This window comes from Rhinolophus sinicus, linkage group LG03 (genome assembly GCF_036562045.2).
Source record: "Rhinolophus sinicus isolate RSC01 linkage group LG03, ASM3656204v1, whole genome shotgun sequence".
Lineage (NCBI taxonomy): Eukaryota > Metazoa > Chordata > Mammalia > Chiroptera > Rhinolophidae > Rhinolophus > Rhinolophus sinicus.
In genome coordinates this window covers 37192533-37216175 of record NC_133753.1, presented here as the reverse complement: position 1 = coordinate 37216175, position 23643 = coordinate 37192533, and the positions used below count along the sequence as shown (strand labels likewise).

The 23643-nt window shown below is 42.1% G+C and overlaps 1 pseudogene; it reads left to right on the top strand.

Moving 5' to 3' along the window:
- Nucleotides 1–22187: 22187 nt before the first annotated feature.
- LOC109444448 (small ribosomal subunit protein eS27) lies at nucleotides 22188–22442 on the top strand (annotated as a pseudogene).
- Nucleotides 22443–23643: the final 1201 nt, after the last annotated feature.

The following is a 23643-nucleotide window of genomic DNA, read 5'->3' as shown; positions in this document are numbered from 1 at the left end:
TGAGCAGTTTCCCATTCCCAGTCCATCCCTGGGTTCTCTGTGCAGACCACCTCCCAGGACATTGAGTAGTGACCCTGTCTGGGGTAGGGCTGCATCAACACGTTGAAGGCCCTCTTCACTCCTGCCATGGCAGCTGCGGAGTGGACTGTACTTTTAGAGCCTGTTCATTTAGGCTCGATCTTCAATTTATCCCTAACTTGGAGGCAGGAAAAATATTTCATCTTCCTCTAATTTTCCAAAGTGTTTTCAGACACCGTCAGTAGGAGCCTCCATTGGCTTGGCAGACAGATCCCTGTGATCCCTTTGGGAACTTTGGTGGCCTCAGAGGCTGGCGGTAATTAGTAGTCCCCCTCACAAGGTCACCTTTCAACATCAGTCTGTGTCCTGGATGGAATTTCATAAACACAAGAGGAGCCCTCAGTCAGCATCGCGATACCGTTTCCTTTGATAAATCGTTCATATGCTGTTGCCCTTCTCTTAGCAGAATGCAGGGGTGTCAGAGGTTCACAACATGGCCCCCTGCTCCCAGACCCTTCCAGCCCTGGCCCTGTGCTTGTTAGACAGGACACAGCCTTCCTCCCTCTCATCTGCCAGCTGGGACGTTACCAGCCTCCCACAGTTCCCTGGGTCCCCACTTAGGAATACTCCCTTCAGTACTGCCTTCTGGCTACTGCCCTCTTTCTTTGCCTTCAGAGATTGGCAGAAAGCTTCCCACGTAGCTTTCTATCTACACATTTAGCATGAAATGTGTAATTTTATTGCAAACTGAGATGGGTCTAGGGGAGGTCAGTAAACCACACTGAGCTTTCAAATGTTGCTCACTAAGTCTGTTACCCAACATGTCTTTACATAGCACTGCCAAACCTGTTTGCTTTCTGGAGATGGCAGCACATTCCCCTGACTCTTACCACGGAGCTCCGCCTGCCCCCTCCAGCCTTAGGGATCCGTGTCTCGGGGCACCCTCTTCCAGCCGCAGCAGTCTTGGGGGAGGAGCTGGCCTGTGTCATGTGGTCAAGAGCTGGAGCTCTGAGCTCAGGGGACTTGGGTTTCCATCCCCCCTTCTCATCTGCCTGCTTGGGGGGTCGGGTCAGGTGGGGGGTGGACCAGTTACTTAACCTTTCTGAGGTGCATTTTCTTCATCTGTAAACTGCGAGCAATAATATTTACTCCATAGAGGTTTGAGATAATTACATAATGTATTAAATGCAAACTGGCCCACCATAAGTGCTCATTCACAAGCCATTGCTGCTATACACACACATCCCAGAATTTGGCAGTGATTCTCCTCCAACTCTTATTCCCTTCCTTCCCTTATTCTTAGCTGGTCTAGTTCCCTTCTGGCTCAAACTCTGATTCAGCAGGCTCAGTTTGTGTGCCACCTGTGTGCTTGTCTCGCTTTCAGGCCAGAGCAGCTCTAGCGACAGCTTGACTGTTCCTAGGGTCATGGAGCTATGTCTCACTGTCCTTCCAAAGCCCTGAGTTTGAATACTATCTTCTAGTTAAGCAACCTTGTCCAAATTCCTGAACTTCCCTGAGCCTCGCTTACTACCCTGTAGGATGGGCATGCTATTTACATGGGAGTATACATGGGTAATACACATGGTAGCTGATACTCCAACATTCATTTTATCCCTCCACCATTGGTCAGTGGCGTTACCATCTAAAGAAACAGGGACACTTCCATAAGCCATCCTATAACTATGAGGGTAATTTGGACACCATAGATGATAATCAAAGGCAAGACCAAAAAAGCCTGAACACTTTAGTAAAATATTTATAACAGTTGTCTGAGTTATTGTCTCTCCAGTAGACGGTGGGCTTCTCTACCACAGGGATCTGATAGCTCTGGCATGTACTGGGCATGCAAGCAATGTTTACTTTAATGAATAGGAGATTGCCAGTCAATGACTAAATAACGCAGTATTCTAAGGAAAGTACAATGGTATATGTAGATTTTAAAAATGGCATAGCATGTTCAAGAACAGTGAGAAGTTCCAAAATGCAAAGGATGTATGGAGAGACTTTGTGGAGCAAAGGCTGAGAAGGACAGCACTGCCCTGGGGGTACAGGGTCTTTCATGCCATGCTGAAGATTTATTACACTAATGGACACTATTTTTTAGAGCAATTTAGGTTTACAGAAGATTTGGACAGAAAGCACAGTTCCTCAGGCTGCCTCTTTTCCTCACTCCCTGCAACCTACACTGCTTCCCTGTTATTAACATCTTGCATTAGTAAGGCACGTTTGTTACAAATGGTGAACCAATACATTAACTAAAGTCCATAGTTTATATTAGGTTCCCTCTTGGAGTTGTACATTCTGTAGGTTTTGACAAATGCGTGATGTCATGTATCCACCATTACAGTATCATGCAAAATAGTTTCACTGCCCTAAAAACTGTTATGCATCCTTCCCCACCTCTGTTGGGGCCTCTGGCAACCACTCACATTTTTACTGTCTCTATAGTTTTGCCTGTTCCAGAAGGTCATATAGTTGAAATCATATAGTATGTAGCCTTTTCAGACTGGCTTCTTCCAGCAATATACATTTAAGAAGCCTCCATATTTTTTTGTGGCTTGATAGCTCATTTCTCTTCTTTGCAGAATAATATTCCATTGTATAGATGTACTTCTGTTTATCTATTCACCCACTGAAGGATATTTTGGTTGTTTCCACATTTTTAGCAATGATGAATAAGGCAGGTTTTTGCATAGACATAAATTTAACTCATAAGTAAAATCCTAAGGAGTTCAATCGTTGGATCATATGGCAAGACCATGTTTAGTATGGTAAGAAACTGCCAAACTGCCTTCCAAAGCAGCTGTACCATTTTGCATTCTTGCCAGTGATGAACGAAGAGTTCCTGTTGCTCCACATCCTGGCCAGCATTTAGTGTTATCAGTGTTCTGGATTTGGGCCATTCTAATAGGTGTGTAGAGGTATCTCATTTTAATTTGCAATTCCTTAATGATGTTGATCATCTTTTATGCTTATTTGCCACTGTTTATCTCCTTTGGTGGAATCTTCCACCCATTTTTTAATCAGGTTATTCGTTTTCTTATCATTGAGTTTTAAGAGGTCTTTGTGTATTTTGGATACAAGTCCTTTATTAGATAATGTGTTTTGCATTAGACGTGTTTGCAATGATCCATTTTACATATGGGTCAATGGTCAACTTTGAGTTAATTTTTGTGGATGATGTAAGGCTGTGTCTAGGTTCCTTTTCTGCATGTAGATGTCCAGTTGTTCCAGCACCATTTGTTGAAAGACTGTCCTTTCCCCATCAAATTACTTTCACTCCTTTGTCAAAAGACCTGTTGACTATGTTTGTATGAGTCAATTTCTTTGGGTCTATTCTGTTTCATTGATCTATTTGTCTCTTCTTCCACCCATTCCACACAATCTCAATTTACTCTAACTTTTACAGTAAATCTTGAGTTATTATCAGTCCTCCAACTTCATTCTTCAATATTGTGTTGGCTCTTCTGGGTCTTTTGCCTTTCCATATAAAGTTTCTAATCAATTTGTTTATATTCACAAAATAATTTGCCCGGGATTTTGATTGGGATTGCATTGAATCTAAAGATCAAGTTGGGAAGAACTAACATCTTAACAATATTGAGTCTTCCTATCCATGAGCATAAATCTGTCCATTTTGTTTAGATCTTTGATTTCTTTCATCAGAATATTTTCAGTTTTCCTCATATAGATCTTGTACATATTTGTTAAATGTATACCTAAATATTCCACTTTTGAATGCTAATGCAAAGATTGTTAATATTATATTGTCAAAGAGTTGCTAAGCAGAGGAGTAATATTGTCCATTTGTTTTTAATAGTGTTATGCTAAGCGTGGGAGTAGAGGGGAAGCTGGCTCCAGCCCCACCTCCAGGGGTGGCCTGATTGGTCTAAGAGTCACTCCATCTCCCTTGCCAGAATTGGATCAGGAATGGGCATGTGGGCCAATTCTGGCCAATGAGACAAAAGGGGAAGTCAGCTGAAAGGGGTGGGGACCGGAGCTGGAAAAAACTTCCTCCGCCTTAAGTGAAAGCCACAGGAAGAAATGGCAGGTCTCCTGCTTTGCCATGAAGGTTGTCCTGTCTTTGTGGCTCCCAGAACTGTTACAGCCATATCGCTATAACCTTGAGGATGGAGCCAACAGTAAAGGTGGTAGAGCATAGAGAAGGCATTGTTGAGCTGCTGAATCAAAGAAACCACATATCTCTCCCCACCCCCAGAGGTAAAGGAGATTTTATTTATTTATTTTATTAGTTTCAGGTGTACAAAACAATGTACTAGTTAGACATTTATACCCCTCACAAAGTGATAACCCCCTCCCCCAATCTACTACCCCTCTGACATCATATATACCTATTGCAATTCCATTGACTCTATTCCCTATGCTGTACTCCATATCCCGTGACTATATATATACATAATACAATATTATGTCAGCTTGTTTCTGGTATGCAGCGCAGTGGTCAGGCATCTACACCATCCATGAAGTGGTCTCCCTAATAAGACAAGTGCCCATCTGACACCCTACAAAATCTGTACAACATTATTGATTGTAGTCCCCAAACTGTCTTTCATATCCCCAAGAAGCCACATGTCTTTATTGTTTAAGGTAACATGATGTGGAATTTGAGACTTACATCTGAAAGCATCCTATCTGTTACACCAACCCTTATTTAGCAACTAAGCTAATGGAAGATTGCCTGCTATCCACTCACCATCTGAGGATATTAAGTTCTTTCTTAGTATCAGGTTAGATCATACCTTGAGAGTAGGACTTTGCCTGCCTTTTCACTGCTCTAACCCCCCACATCTAGAACCTGACATTGGTAGACAATTAATAACTATCTAATGTACCAATAAATGAATGAAACACTGAAGAGCTAAAATCTACACGTTTGACTAGCTACTGCCCACCCCACTGTTTTCTCCCATTAAAATTTACCATTGAGTTGTGAATGATGTGTTCGTAGGTCTTTGACAAGTACCAAAGATTATCACAAGAAATAGCTGTATCCAAAGAGCCTCTGCATTTGCTATATAAAATGATTGTCAAACACACAGTGTGATGTTTTCAGAGTTCCTATACAGAATCTCTTAAAAGAAACTTAATGACAGAAAAAAAAATACGTCTTTTGGAGAATTGTTTGGCTGCCTTGTAGTAGGTAGTATGGACTATCTAATTGGGTGTCCTTTTTTCCCTGGCTGCTAGGAAGCTCAGAACCCAACCTGATGCTAAATCACAGTAACTCTATTACACTTCACAGTCAGTGGTTACTTCTTTCCTCTTTCCATGGCTTTGCTCTTCTAATTTTAGTTGAATGAACTTATTGTGTTTGCCTTTATAGTAAGTTGTTTCAAATCCTTTTCAGAAAGAGGTGCACATATAAAAAAAATTAACAGCTCAATTCTAAAAAGCCATACAGAGCCCGAGTTGGCACCAATTGCTCTTTGTAATAGCCTGGGAGGGCCCCCAAAGTATCCTGGTGCTTTATCTTTATAAACACATGTCAGCCAGAGTAGCGGTGTTCACCGGAGATCTCCAGAGACAAGGGCAAAAATCACCCGTCATTTTCTACTGAATGGGTGTCTGGAGGACCATTCAGGCTCCTAGTGGCTGGATTTGGTGGGGCGGATTAACGTGGAGAGCCCTTGGAAAATCAGCATCGCCCCTGCCTGCACTGGCTATTGTTCCAGAGGTGAGAGTTCTGTCTAGTTTTGAAGATAGAATCTCCCTCCTGCCTGGCCCTTAGACCCTCCAATTTTGTATACAGGCTCCCATGCCCTTTCTCTGACTCTGGGCCATAGGCCTCTCCAGCCAGCCCTCCGTGCCAACTGGCAGAGGGTGCTCTTGTATAGCAGATCTGACTCCCTCCCCACGAATGAGCTCCTGATGCTTTCCCACTCTAGCCAGCTGCCTCCACAGGCTGGGGGCTCTGAAACCCTAACGTGGGGCAAATTGCTGTTTTTTTTATCTAAGGCTGACCCAGGACATGCGGAAAAACGACTGCTAAGCTGGCCTCATTCCCCTTCAAGTTTTGTGTGGCCCTCTCTGCGCCTCACTTTACCCACAGGTGGACCAGAATGAGGCTAAATATGGGGAGTGGGCATAGTTTGGTTTGCTCATATCATATGTGTGTGTTGGGGGGGAGCGGGGAGACAGAGAGAGAAGAGACACTGTCCTCTCAGAACTCTGCAATAGATTTCATGATTTAATTGGAAATTTAGTAAATCTGCTAAAACATTTAGTGGTTTAAATTTTTCCTGTTCTGCAAAGAAACAAAGGCTTTTGGTTCACTCTGTGTCTTTCAACAACTTTAATTTCATTTGTAGATTACGGATGGAAGTAGCATTTCCACTCGATTGCATACTGGGCATTAAGAAGACAAAAACCTTCATTGTTTGCAGCCCTCAGAATTTTTTTTTTCAGACATTAAGCTGTAGGTGGCATTCTTTATACCTGACATCAGAGCACTTTTGTCAGGCGTTTAGTTGACAGGATTTACTGCAAGCCCATCCTAGGTGTGTGAAGCAGGGAAAACAAGAAAATATTTCGTTCAGGTGGGCAGAGAGAGGAGCGCACAGGCTGATCAGCCTGATCGGGTAACCGCTGCTTTTCAAACTGTGTAATTAAAGATCTTTAGAGTTCTTCGAAGGGAATTAATTAGTAGAGAAAGGCTGTTTTGTTTACAGTCTTAATCATCAACATAATCAAAAGCCAGCCTTGATATTGGTGGCAAATTGGACTGAGTTCTCCGGAAGCCAAGAATGCTTCATGCAGAGCTTTTCTTGTTTTCAGAGGTTTGTTCCATCTGTGCATTAACTTGCCATTGGGCGGAGGGGAAAGGACAGAGGGGGAGAGGTGCATTGTGGGTAGGGTAGGGGGAGGCACTCTCAGTATTGTCAAAACACCCACCGCACCATGTGGAGTTCCCATCACTAATACCCACCTATGTGCAGTGCACTGGCAGGTTGGGATTAGTGTTTAGGTTCACCTGTCTGGATGGTTTGTCCATGGCTGACTGTTTTCAGGCCTAGACCACTGCACCTGGGAAGCCCTAAAGAAATCATCTGGTAATGTGTCACAGTAGATATCACTGCATTGGCCTGGTGGCATCAGAAATACCTGGAGTGCTTCATAATAAATGAAGATGTCTGGGTCTCATCCAGACCTATTGAACCAGAGCCTCCTGGGCTGGGACCCAGGAATCTGTATTATTAACTCACTGCCCAGGTGGTTCTGATATGCGGCTGGGTTTGATATGCAGAACTATTTACTGATCTAAGCCGTTTGGTGACCTTTTGGTGAAAGGACATGGGCATGAAGTAGGGAGAAGGGCAGTGGTACCCAGGAAATTACCTTGGGCCAGAAAAGGCTGGTCATAAGGTAGTAGACCCATGGCCTCTAAGTATAGACTAAAGCTTCCGGGAGGCAGGGTCCCTCTTTTTAAAGTGAACAAACCCTCACCTTGAAGGATCATCTATAAGCCTTGCCTGAGCAATAGGGGCCGTTCTCCAAGCAGAGAGAAACTGCAGGACAACTGTAGCCCCATGCTTCCCTTCCCATGAATCCCATTTTGTGGTACCAGGAAATGTTCCAAAGCACCAGCAGACTTAGGGAGGGAGCCAAGCTGGTCATATGATTATCCAACTTATGAGAAGGAGGTCTCAGTAGAATCTGGGTTTTACAGGCTCAGTTTCATCTGATGATCTGGGTGATAATATTCCAGGTCCTATTTTGTCTTGGTCATGACAAGAGCTCAGAGATTTCCTCCCCTGTCCCAAGTTGTGTCTTTTCCTGGCCACCTCCGCAATCCAGATCTACCATTTTCTCTGCATCTTAGAGAATATCTTGTCCGAGCCCTTTAGTTTCATTTTCAGTGAAAAGTTTATACTGTAAAGGTAATACAAAGATGGTGTTGAAAAGAATTTTTAAACCAGGAGAGGTGTTAAAAGTGGTAGAGAAGGCTCTCCCTATAACCTCACTCTTCAGAGTTAATCCCCATTAATGCTGCCAGCCACCTCCTCTTCAGGATGTGCAGGACGCGGTTCTGTGGCAGAGCAAGGACGGGGACCCCACCTCTCTGCCCCGTGCTCTTTCCACCTGTTCCTCTTTGAAGGCGGCCTCTCCCAGTACCCTAGCTTGTCAGAAACTTTCTGATGCCACCAGCAAGGAGGTGGCTAGCTTATTTCTCGTGCATCAGTAAAGGCGATCAGCACGCTTCTCTGGAAGCCTTGAAACCACACCTCAAAACTGGGTTCTTCCAGATTATAGGAAATATACCGTAGGGCTAATTCCTCATCTGCCCCTCTGGCTTTTAACCCAATTTCTCTCATCACAGCCTTCACTTTTCTGAACCATGTTTCCAGAAAAACCTCTGGAAACATGGTTCAACAAGCAAAGCAGAACTGAGCATGCTCCATAGTTGTTGGGTGGCTGGGGTGAGTAAAGAGCTCCTGCAACCACGTTGGAAAATGCCATGCGGAGAGCCGAGAGGGTAAGGCAGGTGGAATTGCAGCTCCCTAACAGAGCCCGCTGTGCTATTCTAAGGGTTCTCCTAAAGACCTTTTCGCTTTTCCCCAACATTCCTGGGAACTCAAGCCTGTGTGGTTGTCATTATCTTTCTGCAGCACAAAATCTGGTGAGGGGATAGTGAGGGGAGAGAGTGTAGAATATCCTTGATCCCCAGGTAATGGGGGGCATCCAGGTGCAGTACAGTTACAGTGAAAGGCTTTCAACAACACTCACAAAGTGGAGGTTTATGCTTCAGGATGCATTTTGTTTTGTTCAATAGACTCGGTGAACAGTCATGCTCAGCCCAGTTCTCCGTACCTGCAGTCATAATACAATAACTTTCATTACATCCACTGTCATGTATTAAGCATCAAGCATGTGCCAGGCACCAGGCTAGTTGCTTCACATAAATTATCTCATCGAATCTACTCTGGCAGAGGGTGTTATTATCATCTCCATTTATAAATGAAGAAATTGAGACTCAGAGAAGGTATCCAAGGTCACACAGCCAGTTTCAAAGGAGTCAGGTTTCCAATCCAGGTTGATTTGATTGCAAAGCCTGACAGTTTATAAACGTACACGCAGGCCTGGTGTCAGATAGTAGCCTGAAACAAAGCTTATGGAGGAAGGGAAGGTCAGCTAAAGTGAGGACTGGTTTCCCGCCCTACACCCCAGTACGGTGATGCTGAACAAGGCTGTCTACCTGTCATGTTGGGTAGAACTTTTGGGGACACCATGTTACCTGAACGCACAACTTCAGACTCAGCTGGGGCTAGAAATTGGTTATTCTGCCTTGCTGATTTATTTTATGTTTAATCCTCTTTTCCCCTAGAAAAATGATCTCCAGCTCTTTTGAAACCCTTTGCCAGTAGTTCTGTTGACTACAGTAATGTATACTGACCACAGCAATTGATAAAGAAATAAAGGCTTCTGTCAGATCTCAGGGTGGAGGACAGCACGGCGGGGGGGGGGGGGGGGGGGCACTATCAGTGAGGGAGACCCAGGCAGCTCGGAAGTAATATTCAGGGTAGCCAAGAGCCCAGAACATTTTTTTATTTTATTTTATTTTTTCCTTTTACCATTTTAAAATTTATGTCCATAAAGCCAGGTTCTTGGTGTGCCCTCTGAGAAACCTCTTGCTTTTTTCCCTTAGTCTGCATCTCCTCTGTATTTTCCACGCCATCGTTGGAAGAGACCTTAATTTTAATTTTTTTCTCTTCTCTGGGCCCCTCCTTCTCTTCCTCCTCCCCAAATGTTTTAGCATCTGTTAATCCCAGTTGGAAACCTTAGCAGATAAAAGTCGTGTTCTGTGTAGATTGCTTCCAGAACAAATACGGGGTGGTAGATAATTTAGCATTCAGTTTCAGGAGGGCTTAGGGTGGGGGCTGCAGAGGACAGCACCTCTTCCGCATAAGACATCCAGTAAAAGCAAAGGCTAAGTAATTCCAAGCTCAGATGGAATGCATGTAGATCAGGTTCATTTCCAGAACGGCCGCTGCCTGCGTTTAGGTGATATTAGAAGCCACCATGACAGCAGTCGTTTTATGCAGAGCGGCTTAGCGAACACTCTGAGAACTAGTTTTGTGAAGCTATCAGGTTGAAAAATACCAAGTCACAAAGTTTTAATGAAACTAAGTGTGGATCAACGTATCATAAAGAGCATCCAGGACGACTTAAAAGATCCATGGGTGGAAATTAGAATGGATCTTCAGGATTTATTTGGCAAAGCCCATCTATTTTGACCTTTTTTTCCATTTCATATTAAGGCTACTGAAAGTGTGTTTTGTTTGGCTACGGTGGGAGGAGGACAGCAGCTATTGGGGCTTTTACACTGACGCTGCCACTGAAGTTTCGCGGCATTAATTGACTGATAAGGGCCCAGGCATCAAATAGCAGAGAGAAAGGCCATCGGAGATTTTCTTGCTTTATTTCTCTCTGCACTTCATTTACATCTTAAGCCATATTGGTGATCCCGATTTGAATAAAGCCACAGCTTAAAGCCGTGATTAGATCTCAATAGCTTGGATTTTCTATGAAATTGCTGCATTTTTACTAGATGTATTTAGAAATACTGGTGAAAACTGACACCTTGGGTAACTTTATCATTTAAAATGGAGCTTTGGGTGAATAAAAGAACCTCAGCTAAAACGGGAGTATTAGTCATTGGGCCTTTGACTCAAGCAGTGTCAGGGGTTAGAATTAGACAAAGCCAAGCTCAGCATGACTTGGGCAAGAAAGAATGCAGATAAGTCAACCCACCACCTTCCCCTTAGCCCACTCTCCCCAAAAATGTCAATCGAAGCAGTGATCCCATAACCTGAAGAAAAATAAGGAAGCCAAAAGGAATATATAATGCAAAAAGGAGTGTTTTTGATTCTGAGATTTGTGTGTGTGTGTTTTTTTTAATCATGAAGCAATATTTTTAACTCTAAGGTTAACCTGCTAATCCTTAAGCTGGTGATATGACAGTGTCAAATGTGATGGGATTTTGTGATTCTCATTATTGTTATGTATTGTTCTTTCCCTGGTATTCCATATTAATATTTATAAATGCCCTTTTTATAGAACCAAAAGGACCAAAACCCATTATGAAATTTTTTAAATGGACAAACCTCGCATCCAATATAGTTGATTACAATTTAGAACAAAAAGGATTTCAGTAGTAATCCACTTCTTGTTTCCTGTTGTTGTTGATTTGTGTAGACAGCAGAGCTCCTCACATAATTATTTTTTTTAAACTGCTGTTTGCACAAAGTAACATCCAAATTCCAGAGAATAGCAGAGTATTGATTCTGCTCCACAAGGAGGTGAAAAGCACCAGGAGCAGGTAAGAGGGCATAATGGAGGAAAGGTGTACCTTTAAAATGCTAAGTCACCCACCAAGAGCAAGGGCAAAATGAAAGAATCGATTAAAATTTTAAGAAGAGAGAGACTGTTCATTCAATTGTTTTCAAGAGCCTCATTTTACTTGACAAGTGGCCGCTGAAGGGTTCAGTAGACATCCATGTGTGTGAAAGAGGAAGTCTCTGAAATACAGAAAGGCAAATCAATCATTCCACAGCCGAACCATAGACAAGAGTCAAAATTGACAACGAATCTGCCCAGTCCATTCTCCGTTCAGCTCCACACGATGCAATCAAACATCCTTTCGAGTCAAAAAGAAAAATTCTCTCTATCCAGCTCTGGACAGCCAAGAACAGCCCTCAGCCCCAGAGAGGAGCATGCATGGAAGGAAGGAAGGTATTTTACGGCCAACTGGACCCACCACTTCCTCTGCCTCCAAAAGGGCCTGAAGAACTGGTGTCATCAGCCGAGTGTGTAGGATTGATTGTTCTGATTGGAGGAAGGTAGGATGGCTGGGTGGTCTGATGTTGCAGATGAGCAATGGAGGAGGAAGGGTAACATCTTTGCTCCTAAAGCTAAGACCTTGGAGAAGTTATGACAGACTATTAGAAATATCTCTCAACTCATATCCTTTTGGAGAGGTGTTTTCGTGGGGGATGTTTTTATTCTTGTTTATAAATATCATTTTTTCCCAACTCAATGTGCAAAGCCTCGGCTTCAGAATCAGATCTAAGCATGATCCTGGCTGTTTCCCCTTCAAGCTGTGTGCTCTTGAGCAAGTTACTTAACCAGTTTCCTCAATTATAAAATGGGGAAACTGACACCTACTTTACGCTGTTGTTGTAAGGATTAAATGAGATGACTGCATCATGTACAGGGTGTCTGGCACATAATAAGCCTGCAAGGAATAGTAGCTATAGTCAATAAACCTGACTTTGGAGATTTGAAACCCTGAATACTTTTCTCTTTTATCCTCTCCTGGCTTGGGAATTCCAGCCCGTGAGTATGGATCTTTGTAACCATAAGACTGCACACGTAAAAAACTAAACCAAGAAGGGTATATGGGGACCCAGGTTGCTTGAGGAATTCCAGGCTGTTTGGCCTCCTGGGATAAAACACTAGGGCATTTATTTTTAAACACGTCTAAGGTATTTTCCAACACCAATAAGGAAAGAGGAGTCGGAACTGCTGCCTAGTGGTTCTGACAGTTATTCTATTATAGTGCAGAGTTACTGCCACAGAGATGGCGCGTTAACTCCCAGCTGAGGAGTATTGTATGTTCAAAGTAGCAAGGGTGTAACTCAATTCCAATGAAACCCAAGTTTGGTTAAGCAATGAGAAGGCTATTCATTGTGACCAATCTTTATAGAATCTGGCCTTGCCTCTGGGGAAACATGTCTTATGTTTCAAGCATGTGTGATGGCCCAGGTTTGCAAGTGGAGTCAGTTCAGAAAATATGCTGAGGATGTAGACTTCTCAGACCTCTCAAACTTGTCAGCCTACCTCTCCTTGAGGTCCTAATGTTCTCCTGTCTTTAAGTACCTTCATTTGATCTTTTAGCGGGAGTCCTCTTGAATAGAGTTAAAGAGATTTGCCTGGGTACTTTCTCTTTTCCACAGGGGACCCCATGCTTCTTTCCACACTCTCTTCAGGTAGCTGGTGACCTGAGTTGGCCTCATTGGTCATCCCTCTCCTCCCACTGCCCCCAAATTGTTCTCCCTATATTGACTTTTCAAAATTTGCCTGTCCTCTACTCCATTTCTTCAAGAGGGCCGTGAGTGAGCAACCTGGCATTCAAATAGAAAGCTCAATAAAAGCTTGATCCGAATTGAATATATGAGGTGTGATCAAAAAATACGGTGAATATTTAAATTTTTAAAAATTTATTACAGGAAAAGACACTTTGCTATTAATCCCCCTCAAAAGACTCCCCTTCACTTCGAACACATTTATCCCATCTTTCTTGCCACTTTCTGAAGCAGTTCTGGAAGCCCTCTTTCATGTCTTTAGTTGTACTGTCATGGCTGCCTCGATGTCCTGAGCTGATTCAAAACGTGTTCCTTTCATGATCATTTTGACTTTGGGGAAGAGCCGGAAGTCACATGGTGCCAGATCTGGTGAATAAGGTGCATGAGGACACACCATAATGTTTTTATTTGCAGGAATTGCTATGCCAGAAGAGATGTGGGACACGGTCATGATGGAGGATGAAGTCAAGACATGAAAGACGGCTTCCAGAACTGCTTCAGGAAGTGGCAAGAACGATGGGATAAGTGTGTTTGAAGTGAGGGGGAGTATTTTGAGGAGGATTAATGACAATATGTCTTACTGTAATAATTTTTTATTTAAACATTCATTGTATTTTTCAATCACACCTCATATTCAGTGATTGGCATAAGTCTAATGGAATAATCGCTTATTCTCCCTCAGATAACATTTCCTTTATGCCAGTCAGCTTTGGTGCCCTTTCTCACATGGACTTAGGCCACCTTTGAGCTCCAGCTATTACTGTGGCAACACCTGTGCCAAGTTGTATCTTGACAACCACTGTCCTCTGCTGTGCACTTCCTTTCTCCTTTCTGCCCAAGGCTTCTCCCCTTCCACTACCTGCAGGAGCCAACTCAGCCATCTCACATACACACATGCATAAAACTGGAGGTGTGAGGGCATCAGCACTTCCCAGAGCAAACTTTGACCAGTGGAAATAAGAGCCAATGGGTAAAACTCCTCTCTCCCCTGTCTTTCACATGGTTCCTCAGAAACTTGCCCTGGGGGACAGATTCTACCTGCCCAGTGGTAACTAGCTCTCGAATGCACTCCTGGATTGGCTTTCCCTTCTTCATTTTATTCTCCCTGGTTTTCCCACTTCATCCCTAAGTTCACTTCTCGTAATAAACTGTCTGCACATAGGCCCTTATCTCAGTCTCTCTTTTTCTGGGAGAACCCAAGGTAAGACATTCTTTCTAACAGAGGACTTCTGAAGACGGCACCCTTAACCTAAGACAGTACATCTCCACGGGTGAAATTTCTGTGCTTGGGATATATGTGGGGGTAGAGCTCTTCCTCTGAGCCCCCATAACTATATGAAAACGTAATCTCCTATGGCTTTTGTCATATTAAATTGTCATGGCCTGCTTATTCGTTTCCCCCTTATACCGAATTTAGGGACAGTATCTCTTTCTGCATCTATGTGCCTGTAGTAGGTACTTAGTCGGCACATAGTAGGTACTTAACCTATTTTTGATAGATGAATGAGTGAGTGAACACAAGAGAGCCACAGCTGCCCTGTATCACATATCCTAGTTCACTATTTACTGTATCTAAACCCCATCTACCTCCCCACAAACGCAAACATAATGTAACAGAATTAAGTTTTAGAGGAAGAAAGAACACACAAAGAACACTTCATCATGGTACACGCCCTCTCAACAGTACCCCTCCCTCGTCATCATTGTTGAGGCCCTTGCTCTGGCTACTGAGTACCTGGTCCCATTCTAGGCCCTTTCTTCTGCCTTTCCAGGTTGATACTTTAGGTATACTTTGCATCTGCATTGTCTTTCCTTCGGAGACTCCTCTAGGAGATTTGAAAGTCTTATATCACAAATATCAGATCCTTTCTATGAGGTTTTAAAACCACTCAGGAATGAAGTGACAGGCACATATTTTACCCTGGCTCCTCATAATACAAGACCAAGCCATCTTGGGAAGCTGGCACCAGGAAGACAAACTCATCTTAAAAGGCGTCCCAGGGTGCCTACAAGCTCTGTTCAAATTCCCTTACTTTCTGTCTAAAACATCATGTGCAACTGTAAGATTTGTCTTTGAAATTGGTTCGTTCCACTTGGGGAGATGCTGAGCTCAGCAGGCCAGGAGGCAGGGCCTCAATGGGAGAATGTAACTGTAGTGACTGAGCCCCTCTCTGTAGCCAGCAAGGCTCAGCACATCTGTGTCATCCCCACAGCTGGAAGACAGATTCTCTCACTGGCTTAGGTGGAGTCTTAAAGAATTAGTTACAGTAAAGCATTTGGAAAAATTGCAAGTTTGTACATCAGCTTATATTAAATTTGGTTTCCCACTTAATTAAACAAGACACTGAGCTTTTAGCAAGGTCTCTGCTACTAGAATAGTAGTTGAAGAGAACTGAAGCAAGTTTAATCTTGCCTTGCTTTCAGCCATGGTTTATCACTTAGGATGCTTTTGGTTTCAAGTTACAGATACTCCAAATCAAACCAATTTGAGTAGTTTATTACAGAAAGAGATATGGTAAGTTCCAGGCTGGTTGATTCAGCAGCTCAAAAATGTCATCAAGGACCCAGGTTCTCTCTACTTTGCCATCTTATGTGTTAGAGTCACCCTCGGGCTGGAAACAATATGGCAGTAGCTGTTGGTCCCAGGCCTCACACCCAGACCTAAAATCCAGAGGAAAGAGAGAGACTATCTCTTTCTGTGGTTTCTTTAGGAGAGAGGAACATTTCCAAAAAGGCTTCCAGACTTTATCTCATATTTCATACCTAGAATAAGGCCATTGCTTAAGCTAAATTATGCTTTAGTAAGAAATAATCCCCAAACATCAGTGGTCTCACAGCAAAGGATTACTTCTTGCTTCATGCAAAATTGGCTGTGAGTCCAGAATCTTTCCAGGGTGGAGATCTCTATGTGTTGGCTTGAAAATCTTATTGGCACCTACATCTCCAAACATCCTTCCACAATCACTGTGGCAGAGAAAAGAGTGGGGTGGGGGGTTCTAGTGCAACAATCTGATGTTGAATCCTGGAATAATATTTGTCACTTTTATTCATGGCCATTAGTCATGTGGCCCCCATCCAACTGCAAGTTGATGGGGAAGTGTGATCTTCCTAGGTCCTAAGGAAAACAGCAGACCAGATATGAAGAACACTGGAAAGCCTCCACCACGGTGCCCAATCCTGACCAATAGCTTGCAAGGCCAGTGGAAGGAGAGCAGTAGAATGAGATCGGGCTAATCTAAGATGGGATGGATTTTGGGGAGTAAACCATAAATTTCTCCCTGATGGTTTGAAGATTCAAAAGACAACAAATACAAATCTTTGAAATTCTTGAAAGATGATACAGAAATCAATGAGCAATTCATTCTGGATTGCTCATGTATTGATTACCCAGTCTTTAATTTTGTCATCTAGAAAAGGAGAATAACATTTCCTATGTTAGCATCTTACCTAAACATACCACCACCCTCTACCTGAAAAGTCCCTTCTGCCTAAACAATTTGAATTTGGAGAGATTTTCTTTTTTACAACATCAGGGTTCATTAGCACATCACAATGGAATATCTGAGAGTTCATAAAATGCTTTTTGACCCTGCAGAGCAATCTTTATTAAATTAAAACTCAATTAAATAATGAGCAATCATAGTCAGTCCTGGATATGAGGGTGAAGCTGGTGGGCAACTTCTGAAAGCTCTTTTTCCCTAAAGAACCAAACACAGGACACCATACAAGGGTTCTTCATGTCTTCTCAATTACTCAAAATGGGACTCCATCTCTTCTACAAAACATAGCCTCTACCACATTTTTAAAAACTTCTTTCAGTACTCCTCCCTGTTCTACATCAAAATTCCCCAAAGAATTTTAAAATCATGCATAGACACACAGAAAGACAGGTAAATAAATATAAATAGAAGCAGCTCAATTCTGGAGACCTGGCTTAAGTCGCTATAGTATATGGATTTTTAAAAAGCATTTTTAAAAAGGATCTCACGTAATCAGGAAGTGCTGCCAGGTTTCACATCACAGCTATCTATCAATAGGTAAAGGGCCACCTATTGGCAGTTTTTTCTTCACCTAATGGTTAGTTTAACAAGTGATGGTTCTTATTAGGTTAAGGCAACAAAGTAATGTTTATTGAGCCTAATAGAATAATAAATTCAGTTTGCAGTTACTTTATTGTGTCCAAGGCTATTTGTGTCTTGAAGCTTTTCTGATAAGCTGACTGAGGATCTCTAAAGGAAGTACAGACACTTCTGACTCTATAAATTTTAATGTAATTGACCCCACCTTTGATATATCCTTCTCTCATAAGCAGAATTGTTTGCTAGTGTTCATTGTTTTCCCCTTACAGTAGCAAATATTGGATCATAGAAACCTTGCATCCACTCTCTGAACCTCAGTTTATTCATCTGCAAAGCAGTGACAGCAACAGCCATCTCTCGCAAAGAGTTGTTAAAAATTAAACAAGACAGATTAAACAGATTCTCTGAAGAATCTGAAAATAGACCCACACAAATACATCCACCTGAATTTTGAAAAAGGTACAAAAGAAATTCAACAGAGGGTTTTCTGGTCAAGATGGCACTTACCTCCTCTCATGACCACATCAAAATTACAACTAAACTACAGAACTATCATCATTGAAAATCACCTGCAATGTAGCCAAACCAAATCCCTACAACTAAGTATATATAGAAGAAGCCAAGGGGGCTGCCAGATGGCTCAGTTGGTTAGAGCGCAAGCTCTTATCAACAAGGTTGCCAGTTCAGTTCCCACATGGGATGGTGGGCTGCACCCCCTGAAACTAAGATTGAGAATGGCAAAGGGACTTGGAGCTGAGCTGTGCCCTCCACAACTAGATTGGAGGGCAACGACTTGGAGCTGATGGGCACAACTTGGAGCTGGCGTTGGGCCCTGGAGAAATACACTGTTCCCCAGTATTCCCCAATTTAAAAAAATATTTTTTAATTAAAATTAAATAAATAAAAAGAAGCAGCAGCAAACATGAGACTGGTAGGAAGGGCACAAACATGGAATGGTCTGGTTCCACACTTGTGGGTGACCATTAAAAAGAGGGAGGGATCTCTTGGCTGTGAATGTCCCCACCCCACCCCCCGCGTGAGTGATGGGGTCCCAACCCCACACCAGGCTCCCAACCCAGGGTTCCAGTGCCCATAACTTCCAGAAGTGAAAACCAGCAAAGATTATGGCTGAGATGGAGTGGGCCTGCAATACCAGGCACTCCTCTTAAAGGACCCATGCACAGACTTACTGTTGGATTCACTCCCTCTAAGCTCCAGTGCTGAGACAGCAGCTCAAAAGGTACCAGGGACATACGGGGAGGAACTGAGTTGTCTGGCTTCAAGGAGAGGGCTGGAGAAGCAGCTTACTCTCAGACAGAGGAGCTGGCAGAAGCCATTGTTTCCTTGTTGAGCCCTCCCACTCCTGGCATGCAGACACAGGCAGACACCATATCTGAGTCTCCATAAACTTGGCCAACACCCTTCACTCACCCTAATCCCTAAGAACCAGCCCACCCTACTTGCAGGCCCACCCAAGCTGCTTCCAGTGGCTTTTCTGTACAGCCTGTCCTGGATCATGATGCAGACTTTTTACTAAAATCTCTCAAAGGTTCACAAAACCCAGACAAGCAGCATCAGGCTTCAGTGTGTCCTCTACCTCTAGCTGAGCTGCCCTGAACCTGGCACTAGCAACAGCCAGACTTAGTTTATGGTTTGGCCTCTCCAGGCACCTCCAAGCCCAGTGCAGGTGGCGACCACCGGCAGATTACTTTCCGGCTCATGCTAGGTGGCCCTGGGCAGAACACAGGCTGCAGCTCAACTTGGCCTGTGTCAGGGCCCCTTGTAGGAGGCCCTGGGGCCTCCATGCTCAGTGGCTGGCTTCAGACTGAGCCAGAGCATCGCCCAGCTGCCTCCAAGGACAACACACCCAAAGGACAGACTGAGTAGACACCAGAGCCCTGCTACAGTGAATCCTGCTCTATAGGGTCAGCCCCTGCACCATAGCTCCTCCACTGTAGTCACAGCCAGTCCTCACTACAAACCAGTCTGAAGGTCAATCCCTCCTATTGATTAAGGACCTACAACCAAGATTATTCTACCCAGCAAAGCTATCATTTAGAATTGAAGGTCAGATAAAGAGCTTCCCAGACAAGAAAAAGCTAAAGGAGTTCACTACCACAAAACCAGTATTACAAAGAATCTTAAAAGAACTTCTTTAAGATGGAAAAAAAATAAAAAATACGAATAATAAAAGGGCAAAACTACATATCTATCAACAATTACTTTCAATACAGATGGATCAAATGCTCCAATCAGAAGATAGGGTGGCTGAATGGATAAGAAAACAAGATGCTTACATATGCTGCCTTCAAGAGACTCAATTCAGATGGAAAGACACACAGACTGAAAGCCAAGGGGTGGGGAACAGATATTTCATGAAAATGGAAACAAACAAAAAAGCTGAAGTAGCAATATTTATACCAGACAAAATAGACTTTAAAACAAGACTATAATAAAAGACAAAGAAAGACTCAGTAATTCCACTTCAGGGTATTTACCTGAAGAAACCCAAACACTACTTCAAGAGGACATGTGCATCTATATGTTCATTGCAGCATTGTTTACAATGGCCAAGATGTGGAGGCAGCCTGGGTGCCCATCAATGGCTGACTGGATACAAGAGTAGGTGGTACATATACACATGTTGGAATATTGCTAGGCCATGGAAAGGAATGGGTTCTTGCCATCTCTGGTGGCATAGATGGACCTGAAGGGTATTTTGCTGAGTGATATATGTCAGACAGAGAAAGACAGATGCAATGTGATTTCACTTATACCGTGTTTCCCCAAAAATAAGACCTAGGCAGACCATCAGATCTAACGTGTCTTTTGGAGCAAAAATTAATATAAGACCCAGTTTTATTTTAATACAAGACTGGGTCTTATATAAGACCCGGTATAGTATAATATAATATAATATAATATAATATAATATAATATAATACCAAGTCTTATAACACCGGTATAGTATAATATAATATAATATAATATAATATAATACCAAGTCTTATAACACCGGGTCTTATATTAATTTTTGCTCCAAAAGTCGCATTAGAGCTGATGGTCCAGCTAGGTCTTATTTTCAGGGAAACATGGTATGTGGACTCTAAAGAACAAAACAAACAAGACAGGAAAACTCAGAGAGCTTTTGATGGTTGCCAGATGGGAGAGGGGTTGGGGGTGGGTGAGAAAGGGGAAGGGGTTAAGAAGTACAAGTTGGTTGTCACAAAGTAGTTATGGGGATGTAGGGTATAGCATAAGGAATATGGTCAATAATACTGTAATAACTATGTATGGCATCAGATGGGTGCTAGATTTTTGGGAGTGATAGATGGGAGGGGGTCTAGGGACAGGGTGAAAAAGGTGAAGGAATTAAAAAGTAGAAATCAGTAGTTACAAAATAGTCATGGGATGTAAAGTAAAGCATAGGAAATACAGTCAATGATATGGTAATAACTATGTATAGTGTCAGGTGGATACTAGATTAGTCAGGGGGATCACTTCTGAAATTATATAAATGTCTAACCACTATGCTGTACACCTGAAATATAAGATGTTGAATGTCAACTGTAATTGAAAATTTTTAAAAAGTAGGGGAAAAGGTGAAGGGGAATAAGAGATACAAATTTCTAGATATAAAACAAATACATAATGGGGACGTAATGTACAGCATAGGGAATATAGTCAATAATATTGTGATAACATAGTATGATGTCAGATGGTTGCTGGGTTTATCATGATGACCACTTCTCTAGGTATAGAAATGTTGAGTAACTATGGTGTACCACTGAAACTAATATAATATTGTATGTTAAAGATTTTTATTAAAAATATAGCTAAGAACAAAAAACCTGGTAGCCATCTCTTTGAAATGTAATCATTATGAAAGATAGGGCCCATATCTCCTATTTTCTGTGGGAGAATAAGAGCCTAGTTTTAGCTGGTGCCTGGCTCCAAGTTATAGACCCACCTCCTGTCAAAGATCTAAATTGTTAATTGTCTTTAAATAGGAAAATAAACTAACAGGTGTCTACCTGAATGACAAGGTGAACTTAGGATAAATCATGTGTGACAAATGATGATGTCATGTTTTTACTTCAGGAATAGGTATCATTTATCTTGAGAAGATGTATGCAATGGGATGTATCTTCTTGGTTATATAAAAGGATAAAATTTCTTCCTGTCTTGCCGTCTCTTTAGCAGATTGCCTATGGTGCGCATCATATTCTAGTTTAATGCTTATCCAATAATAAAAGTTTTTTCTCTCCTTAAAAAAAAATTCAATAGAGGAAAATAACCTTTTCCAGATTGCCAGTGCTGGAGCTATTGAATATCCATGGGGGGTAAAGGGGCAGAAAGACCTCACTTAGTCTCACATCATATACAAAAATTAACTCAAAATGGATCATAGCCTGAAATGGAAAGCAATAAAACTTTTAGAAACAAACATAGGAGGAAATCTTTAGGCTAGGCAAGAATTTCTTATACTTGACACCAAAAGCATGACTCATAAAAGGAAAAATGGATGAGGTGGACTTCATCAAAATTTAAAAGTTTGCTCTGCAAAAGACCCTGTTAAAACAATGAAAAAAAAGCTACAGAGGGGAGAATATATTACAATCATATATCTGATAAAGGACTAGTATCTAGAATACATAGAACTCAATACTCAACAGTTAATAAAAGAATAATCCAGTAGAAAATGGGCAAAAGACATGATATTTCATCAAAAAGGATATACAAATGATAAACACATGAAAAGACGTTCAACCTCATTAGGCAAATGTGAAAGAAAACTACAATAAAATATCAGCAGACACCTATTAGAAACATGAAAATGAAAGATAGTGACAATACCAAATGCTGGTGAGGATGTGGAGAAACTAGATTGCTCAGCATTGCTGGTGGTGGGAATATAAAACAGTCTGGCAATTGCTTAAGAACCTAAATATGGCCTTTCTGGCGGTGATGACATCCCCATGAGAACATGCCTCTCACTAAGAATCTCCTTCATCCCTCTCCAGAAGAGAAGAAAAAGAAACACAAGAAGAAGCGCCTGATGCAGAGCCCCAATTCCTGCTTCATGGATGTGAAATGCCCAGGATGCTATAAAATCACTACCACCTTTAGTCATGCACAAACACTAGTTTTGTGTGTTGGCTGCTTCACGGTCCTCTGTCAGCCTACTGGAGAAAAAGCAAAGCTTACACAAGGCTGCTCCTTCAGAAGGAAGCAGCACTAAAAGCACCCCGAGTCAACATGAGTGAGGAACCATCCCAATAAACATTTTGGATACAAAAAAACCCTAAATATGCAACTATCATACAACCCAATAATTACACTCCTGGGCATTTATCTCAGAGAAATGAAGACTTATGTTCATACACAGACCTGTACCTGAATGTTTATAGAAGCTCTTGTCATGATAGCAAAAGCTGAAAACAAGGCAGATGTCCTTCAACAGGTGAATGGTTACCCAAACAGTGGCGCAACCATACTATGGAATACTACTCAGCAACAAAGAGGAAGGAAGTACTGATGCATGAAATAATCTGGATGAATCTCCAGACAATCATGCTGAGTGGAAAAGAAACACAAAAGATTATATGCTGTATAATTCCATTTATATGACAAATTTATAGAACTGGAGACAGACCAGTCATTGCCAGGGGTTACGGAGGGGTGGGGGTGAGCAGGAAGTAGGTATGTCTATAAAAGGACAACATGAGGGATCCTGAGGTGATGGAAATATTGTGTATCTTGACAGCGACCTGTCAATATCCTGGTTCTGACATTGTTCTATACTTCTGCAAGAGGTTACCACTGGAAGAAACTGGATTAACAGTAAGACTTATTTTCTGCAATTGCATGTGAATGGACAATGACCTCAAGCCAAAAAAATTAAAACATTAAATAAGTTAATATTAATGACAGACACATAGTAAGCTTTTAACACTTTTTAACTATTATTCACTGCACTTTCCTGCAATCACTTAATACCACTCCTGTTTTGTCCCTCTGTCCCTTCTGAAATACCATGAGGCCATGTGGTACAGCAGAAAGGCACTGCTTGCTGGAATCACATTCAAGTTTTCATCATACCTGACACTTATGAATCAGCTGTGTGACATTGGGCAAGATAAAATCTTTCTTGTGCCTTATTTTCTTCATTAGGGAAATGAGGATAATATTATTCCCCTGTTTGTATCACAGGGTTTTGGGGTTTGTGTTCTTGTTCAAGAATCAAATAGATGATGGATGGTGGGGGGGAGCTTCAAAAACTGTTAAGTGCTATAGAAATGCTACACATTCAACATACATTTATTAAATACCTCTTACTCATCTACCACCGCTCTTACTAATAAATATGACTATTTACTCACTTGAAACTCTTGTTGGAATTTGGCAAGGAAATGTCTTGAGTGTTGCTTATTTGCATTGGA